The sequence below is a fragment of the Phocoena phocoena genome, chromosome 5 (assembly GCF_963924675.1).
Source record: "Phocoena phocoena chromosome 5, mPhoPho1.1, whole genome shotgun sequence".
Taxonomy (NCBI): domain Eukaryota; kingdom Metazoa; phylum Chordata; class Mammalia; order Artiodactyla; family Phocoenidae; genus Phocoena; species Phocoena phocoena.
The window spans coordinates 59,824,231-59,833,648 of NC_089223.1; positions in this window are offsets into that span (position 1 = coordinate 59,824,231).

A 9,418-nucleotide genomic window follows, 5' to 3' on the forward strand; every position below is an offset into this window, starting at 1 on the left:
TTTTTAATTTTAAAGGTCTTATTGCATTCATATCATCATTTGGAGACAGATGAAATTCTGTGGAAACACAACATCTGAAGTTGTTAGTTTAAGAAGGACAGGGGTTACATCTATTTTTTCTCTAAATGACAGCCATTATTTCAGACAAAGATTCATTTATATCAGCAAAGTGAGCTACTAGATGTCCAGTCAAAGATATGGCACTCTGTTCCAATTAATGAAGTCCAAAATCATTAGATGTGCCAGGGTTCAAATTTCAAGAACAAAATTAATTGTGTTCCCTTATCTTTGAAATATAAATGCTGTTTCAGAGCATGAGGAGATTCTTCCATGGCTTACACAAGCGTGAGTCAATTCTATGAGTGTCTAGGAAGCAATGGCCACATTACTTTTCAAACTTTAGTAATGTTAGTAAATTGAAGCAAGGTTAAAAATTTTTTGTTTTTTCTGTTCTTTATATTTTTTCCCAGGATTCAACCTTTCTGCTAGTACCCAAAGACACCAGGTAAGTGTATTTTTATTCTATTTTTGCTCTTTATAATTTTTGAAAAGTTATATTCTCATTGTCTTTCTGACACTGGGCACTCTTCCAGGTGTCTCTTTATTCCCCCTTACAAGTTTCGTGCAGGCTCAGTTTCCATAGACACCATGAGTGCATAAAATTTCCCTAGCAACTGTTGTTAGATTTTTCATTTAACAAGATAATGTCACCATTTGCAAATAAAGTTATGTTCCATTGTTTCAGGAAATGTATAACAGGTGCTTCTTTCTTTAAATTTTTATATTGAAAAATTCAAGAGCTGTATTGATTGTGCCAAGTTGCTGTGCTTTACTGCACTCTATACATCCTTTTATTTATAAATAGCACTTCCAATTTGTAGAGTGTTTTGCACAGCATGAACTTCTTTGGAGCTATGCAAATATTAATAAATGTCACTCTCCAATCCACTTAAATGGAAGTAAGTTAAGGGTGTATCAGCTTTCAAGTACAGCAAAAACTGAGACAAATGTTGCAATTCAAGAGCAAAGAGTTCTGAACAGTAAAGAAACAACGTGTAGCAAACGAGCTAATTCAGTTTGTCTCATTTCAATGTAATCCTAAAAATATTTATTATCTACTTTTGGAAAGACACTGCTTGGCAGTATTATGTATATAGAAATAAACAAGGTATGGTCATTGACCTTAAAATTTCTATTACCCATCAGGAGGAACAGGCATGGATACAAATTTAAAATATTGGACAGGTACTAAAAATAGAAACAAAATGCTATGTAACAGAGAAGGGAGTGATATTAATGCTGAATAAAGACATTCGTTCATTGGGAAGCTGACATTGGAGCTGTATCTTGACGGATGGGTAAGGTTTAAACTGATGAAGATGATACCTGTTAATGACAGAAATGCATTTGATAATGAGAACAATGTGATCACGGGCAAGATGGCAGCAAATAAAAGGAAGCAAGCAACAGGGAGAGGTTGAATGGTGTGACTTTATTATAAGGTAAAGGCATGATGAAGGGATGAGATAGATGGCAAAGATGTATTTGAGGTCAGATCACAGTATCTATAAATGGTATGCAAAGAACATTGGAGAGTCCATCTTGTATATTTAAAAGATCTTTTTTAGAATAGAGTTTTATTAAATTAGCTATAGGTACATATCTTGACAGATTACGTATTTACACACATACAGGCACACAACTAAGATCACTCTTTCTTATATAAGCACTTTATAGCTACTCTGCAATGCTTATGTTCATTTATAAATAAACACAACACCTTTATTTCTGTAAAAGATCGTACAACACCTCACCTATTTGAAATTTATGAATCTGAAAATCTCCTTTATGAATGCAGTTAAGCACCAATCAATAAAGAAAATATAAGTAGGTTAAGAAATATTAATGTCACACAGTCAATGAATGAAATTGTCTATTGTTTTTCACAAGGGGTACTTTCTGGATATTGCTTGTGGACTGTTTATTTTATACACAGTTCTTATATGTATGACTGTTTGGCCTTTCAGCCCAAGAAGCAACACGTTAACAGAGGGAAGAAGAGCCATGTTAAGAAGTCACTCAAGGTTAGTGGGAAGTGGCAACAGCTGAAAATTAAAATTATACAAATAAGTTAAAAGAACTCAAATTTGATAGGTAATTTTGTTAGGCAAATAGCTGGAATAATTTTAAAATGTCTGATATCACTTGGTATAATTAATGAGTATATAGAGCTCTATATTCCCTAAAATAATTTAGGTATCTGTGATCATTAGAAAACTATTCTTTTCATTAAATGTTTAAAAGAAAAGTAAAAGCATGTAATAAGTATAAAGCTAAACACTTAGATATTGAAACCATATCATGTCTACTTCCAAATAAAAACTGTTTTAACAAACAACTCTAAAAAATTTGAGCCATGTGTTTCTAGTCATATACACATAAACCAGAAATTGTACTGATATTTTTAATGTTGGTTTGAATTTATCTGTTTTCATCTCACATTGTTTCCTCCAGCTACTTATCTTAGTATTCAATTTCACCATCACCGCATATTTCCAAACTATGATTAGCATGGTGCAAAGGCACATAGTAGGCTCCAGTAAATATAAAATGGATGAGTGAGGGGATGGATACCACCAGCCTCTGCTTTGTGGCATTGTGCTGTGTTCAGATCATTGACTCTATTAAGGAGAGAAATGCACAGCTATAATATATAGCTACTGGGTCTAAATGCATCCTGTCTTATGGGCATTCAGAAGTAAGTGATAATAGGGGGAGCTGTTAACATGGGAACCCCATCTATTACTGGAAATATCTATGACAAAGACATGATTGGCTTGATTAGTCTACTAACCGTATTTTTCCAGCATCAATGATATAATCAATTGTAACTTCTCCACAAAGAAGTTAGAATCACTGTGTATGACGTTCTTTTATTATTTTTTTCCTACTACAACACATTTTTAGGGAAAAAAATTGATAACAGACGATAGGAGGAAAAAACAAATCTTTGTTACGTTTAAAAAATTTACTTTGTTTCCTTTGTTAATATTTTGCAATTTCAATGTTTTATATTTTTAGAAAATGAAAATAAGTATTTAAAATTATTTATAGTGTCCTTGGATCATGTAAACTAGGGTAGATGAGCAACTGAAGCAATTGGAAGACCACACATGAAGAGGATATGTGAAATATAGTGATTTTATTTATTTTTTTAATATCATCACCAAGTAGTAGTGAATATTGGGCGACAAAAGAAAAGTCAGTGTCAGCCTATACATGCCTTACATGAATGACTTGAATTTTCAGCTTTTTGAAGTCGAATCTAAATTTGTATATGCATACTTGATAACTAAGGAAAATAGATAGGGTCAAATTATAAATAACAGGAAAAGGGAAGCATATTTAGACCATACTTTCTTTTCTCATCATAGGTGGAGCTTCATGATATTAAATCCTATGCCTTTACTAACACATGGACCTTCACACAGTTTGAATCCCTGGCACTACATAGGCCATGGCCTTTGCAAAAAATCTAAATATCCTTAAGCGTCTTTAGAGGTTTCTGGAAGATTGTGCACATAACCAAGTTTTCCACAGTATTTTCTTTTTAAATCAAACTCTGCGTGACACACAATGTGTGAATTCTAAACTGATTTCTGCTCATGTTTTATTAGGATATTTGTGCTTTGACTGAGTGGCTTTAAATGACAGTTTTAGTTTCTTTATGATTCTAACATGCATGTTTTGAGAAAGCAGAGAACTGTATGGTTCAACCTCCTCAAAAGCTCCTCACTAACTTCTTATTGAACAGGCATATGTTTTGCTGACAGGTGACATTTGGTACATGAAACAAAAAATACATAATCTTCACGTATTCTCTCTTGTATTGTCAGCTCATATTATGAGGGCTAGGTGCTGCAATGTCTACTTTATAAACCACCAAGGGATTGAAAATCATTCGAAAGGCAGCAAAGAGTTAGTGATGATATAATCATCACTTAGATTCAGAAACTCTGGACTTAGATAATTTTCTAGTATTCTGTAGAGTTAATCTAATAACAAACAGAAGGAACATGTGCCCCTGGAGGTAGGCTAGGTTCCTGCTCTCAGTTATCCTCCTCAGGGCCAGTTCCAGATCAACCTCATTTTACAGCTTTCTTTTATTAAGAAGAAAAAAAATGTATCTATCTATCTATCTATCTATCTATATATATATATACACATACATATGAGCTCTAGATATTTTCCTCATTTTACCTTTCTTTCCTAATTTCCACTTTCTTCTTTTGTACTTGAATCTCTGACCCCTGCCTAGATGCGGACAGGCTGCTAAACAATAGGAAACAGGATATATCTATTTCTCCCCTAATGGCTATTCTGAAAAATAGAAATTCAAACTTTTGTATTTTTAAGAGGGTTTAATGCTGGTAACTAAAAGAAATGACAAATCGTGAATAAAGCAAGAATCACTTGAAGAATTATTTAGTCCAAAAAATATTTTAAAAAATAACTGGCTGGTCATTCCTGATTTTTATTTAGATTTGTTTTAAGTGAATTTAGGTGTTATAGGCCCTGTCTGTCATGCTTCCCTCTGTATTTATAGCACTAAAGCAACATCTTACACATACTAGGTGCTAAGCCAATATTTGCTTAATAGCTAAATGAAAACCTGCATGAATGATTTACCTTCTCATAACTCTGTGTCTTGCCTTACTTTCTACACGTCTAGATTTGTGCTCCTTTAACAGTCAGCATACCGAACCACATTTAAGAGAATATATATTTATTCTTTACGTCTATGTTGAATGTAAGTCTCTGTAATTCTATCATTTGTCCATCTATCTTTGTACCATTTTGCTTTCCTGAAAGGCTTTGATTAACCATTATTTTAAAGTCTACTCCTACTTTGAGGTAAAACATTATTCTCCTGTTGTTCCAAGTAAAAGCTTTGCAAACTGTGCTCTTTAGAACATTAGTTGCCAATGATGCTTTATGTAATGGGATTCTGTGGCCTAGTCAAGATTAACACTAACATAATTATAGTTCTGAAAAGCCCTGCAATGAAGGAACCTATTTAATTATGTTTAAAACTGATTCTCTATCTTTATTTGACCAAAGACAACTTTTTTTCCAAACAAACCCAATGTTCCATCCAAATGAAAATATTGTTTCACAAGATACACATTGTCATACCCTGTTCTCAGGTAATACGAGGAAGATTATTTCACAAAGAGTTATGTTCCACATACACTTTGAGGGAGAAATTTGTTCAAAACCTACAAGCTATGACAAAACTGTCTCCATTTTTCACCTCATCCCCAAGTTTCTGAGGACCTCCAATTCTGATTTCATTGGCAAAAGAGAGATGAAGGCCACCCTTATTACACAAATGATTCAAACCACCTATGGTCACCAGCCACAGTTACTTCCATAGGTTCTCAATATCATGGATGTCTCTACCTACAGCTCTTTACATATAGATCTCAGATTTAAATAATTACAGCCTGATAATAAACCTAGAGTTAAAATAACATGTACAATTCACCTAGAACAAAGGAGGTCTATTCTCTCACAGTGTCTTAATACATTTATTCTCAAATAGAATTTGTCCAGAGTTAGTTCAAGGTCAATGTTAAGAACACAGAGCTCATAAGTAAATTCGTATTCCATGGGTGTATACAGGAGATTCCGAAAGGATTGACATATTTGAATTCTGAAGTATAGGACCGATTTAAATGTTTTCTGATGAGTCATGGTTCTACTTATTTTACTGTGCAAATATGAGTAGAATAATATACATTTATATATTTGTACTACAAGCTGAGTTATAAAATTTAGATAATTTTTCAAACAGATAGAATTTAGGTAGAATTCTTACTTTTGATTTTCTACTGTTTTACTCAATGAACTGGAGGCAATTAGAAAAATCTGAAAACAATTTCTAAGAATGACTTCTATTAAAGCATGCCTCATAGTTAGCATTTCTTATATTAACACCTATCATTTTCTAAATTAGAACTTTGAACAGTGTTCACAGAAGGCAAGTGCAGTTTCAAAAATGTTTTTAAAGATTTGCTATTGGAACTGCCCTGGAAAAAAATAAGGAACATAGCTATTGTGTCATAAAGTATAAACATAATGGTGGGGTATACAATTTGCTGTAGGAATTACTCTCGTTAAAATTTAGCTACATCCTTCAGTATTTGACCACTTCTTTGGACTTTTTTCCAATAATTTAAAAATTGATGATTTTGTTATCTAAATATAAAATATTAACCACTCTCTACTCATTGGGAATTCCTCTTTAGTAGGAAACCATTCTGATTGGCTTAAAAAGTCATTTAAGGACTTAGCATAGCTCTGACATCTTTGCCTAGCTGCCTGTGCAGGGAGGTTTTGGCTAGTAATCCTAATTATCTATTCAGGAAGTTGGCCACCAGCTTAGCTGCAGCTATTGTAAAGTATCAAGGATTCCACCCTCAAAAAGGACTTTTCTGTGCTATTGTGTGTATGTGTGTGTGTTTACTGACAAACCTGTTTGGTATCTTTTAGTCCTTGTAAGACTTTCTGCCCCACTGGAGCTTACAATCTGTTGTAGGGTATAGGCAATAACATCATATGTATGCGTGTTTGCGTGTGTGAGTATAGTAATGTGTAGTAATGGCAAATCCAGTGAAAGGGGCTGCTACCCGTGAGGTAATCAACAAAAGCTTCTCTGAAGTGACACTAAAAAAAAAAAAAAAAAAAATCAATGAAAGTGAAGGAGAAAACTATGTTACGATTTAGGACAATGGTGCTCAAGTGTGGGGAACAGCAAATAAAAAGCCATTGAGAAAAAAGCATATGTGAGGCACAGCTGGAGACTCGTGTAGCATTTTGATTTCCTTAGAGAAATGAAATGGTCACTGCCAGTCTCCTATGGAAATTATAACACAGTTAAATCTCCAAAAAGTGTTTAGGTCTTTAAAAGAACAGCTTTGCTTTTAAAGTGAGAGACAACAGTCCTGGCAGAGTCTGTTTTATGGGTTTGAATATTTTAAATTGACTTACTTAATGCCAGCACAAGAGACAGGAACAACTTCATTATTTTACTGAGACATTTGCAAGTAGCAAAATGTTACCAATGCTATTTTCAGTATAGAAAATAGGATTTTTGCTCAGAATGTTTCCAGTCTTCAATGTATATCTTTTAATTTGTTGTATGCAGTGTTTATAATAAAACGTTATTCTAAAATAAAAGAATGAATGGCGTTTCAAAATATAATTATGACAATAACCAGGGTAGAGAGGGGAAAGAAAGCTAAATGGCTTATGGATTTGTAATGTAAAGGTATTACTAGTTGTTTCAATGGCTCCCTGAGTGTTGGCACCCACCTTGCTTGTTTTGAACTTTTACCTAGTTATTGCCTATCTCTGGGCATTCAATTCCAGCATATATGAACAATAAATCCCCTGACGATTTCCCATTTTATTTCTCTCCTTTTCATTTTGACCCAGTTACACTCAAATTACCCAGTGAAAATGCTTCTCACATGCCGCAGCTACCCCACCCAAACATTTGTTCATGAATCCTTGCTCTGCTCTTTCCCTTCCTGCCATGACCAAACTTTGAGCTTTTGGTGACTTTGTGTGGCCCTCTGAGCATGCCATGCCTTCCTCTCTAGAACCTGTGAGGATAATAAATAATTCAATATCACATGCCCCTTCTAGTGTAATTTCCACAGTCATTTTGGAGTGATCCTTAAAGACCCCACTAGGGGACTTACTCTCCCATTTACAATACAACATTGGACCTCGTTATGTAAATGAAGTGCTGAAATTGAAATGATTTCTTTATTTTTATAAAATAACTGTTTACTCTACCTTTGGATATACAAACCAGACTACCATATTTGAGAACCCTCAAAACAGTACATGTACATTTTGTGATTAAATAAGCAACTCCCTTTAGATCTACAAAAAAATGAATATAACTAGTCAAAACAGGCATGGGCAAGAGTGTTGTTCACAGGGAGAGAAGAGCTGGAGAGACAGGAAAAGTCCAAGGAAAAGTGAGCAATGAAAGATTCCAAGCAGCCTTGATCTCAAACATCTCAGACCCAGAGCCCAGGGGTCTGGGCAGAGTTGAAGGAGAAATCAAGTGACAAAATAAACGACAAGGCCATGGGGAACAAGCTTTATTAGAATTTATGGAACCGAGCCATACATGATATTAGAGACCCAGGCAAGGTGAGATATCAGAAACGAGACCAACAGTTAGGAAAGCAGAAGGGAGTCAGCAGTGACAATGAAAAGTTGAAAGAGAGTGATGTTTACCTCAGACAGAAAATTTGCAAAGAGTTCCTATAACAAAAGTCAATCCTAGGAAATAGTCTGATTGTGGCCTTAACATAGGAGTCAGTGAGTTACTATAGGACTATAGCTACCTGGTTGGATTGGGCAATGTGTTGCAAAGAGTAGTTCTGACAGGAAGTGAACAGGCATGGATTTATGGATCATTTCCTGTGGCTACAGGTACTTGAGTTGCGGTCATAAGGTACAGCCTGCTGTACAACTTGTCTGAATCCGATGTTTACCAGTCACATTCCCTTTGGGGTCTCTTTAGAGGAGTCAGGATGTGGCGCTATTAATTTAAATGAGAGAAGACATATATTTGAAAAGGCTCCTACAAGCATTTCTCTGTGACTTTAAAACCATCTGCTTTTTCTCCCCCCCACATGGAATGAAATTAGACTTTATATCTCATTACTGAGATTGAATGTTTCATGTGGATTATTTCTGCTGAAAGGAATATAAATTCTTCACTCCCTTACTGGGTTTTGGAAAGCCTGGCTAAGGAGACACACCTGTGGAAATGAGGAGGTTCTAACCTCATCAGTTTAAGTGGAGACCATTTAAATAATTACCTTGCACCAAGTAATATATTCTGCTGTCCTATGAATCAATGCCACTTTTTAATGTTTTTCCTTTTCATTTGTATTAATAACCTCAATATCCCCTTATTAAAGGTGACCCCCAAATATATCAAAGATTAATAATGTCATCCCAGTATACATTGATTTTGATTGAGTTATTAATATAATTTATATCCACAAAGAATACATACTACCTAAGACAGCATTTTCCTCTTTATTCTCATTATTCATCTCTAGAATATACACTTTGGGGATATATATGGTGGGAAAAAATCCATGAAAATATCCTCAAGAAAATCATAAACCTTAGAATAATATATAAAAACTTGTTTACTCTTTTATTTTACTCTTCAGGCTAAATATTTCTGCACTTAAAAATCGTAAGCTTATTCCTTTGTGAATGGTTCGGGGCTTTGTTTTTGAGACAAGATATCCTATAATGAAAAAAAAATCATTTCAAGAAAGCCATGGGGGTAGAATGAATTGATAAGTATTAAGCA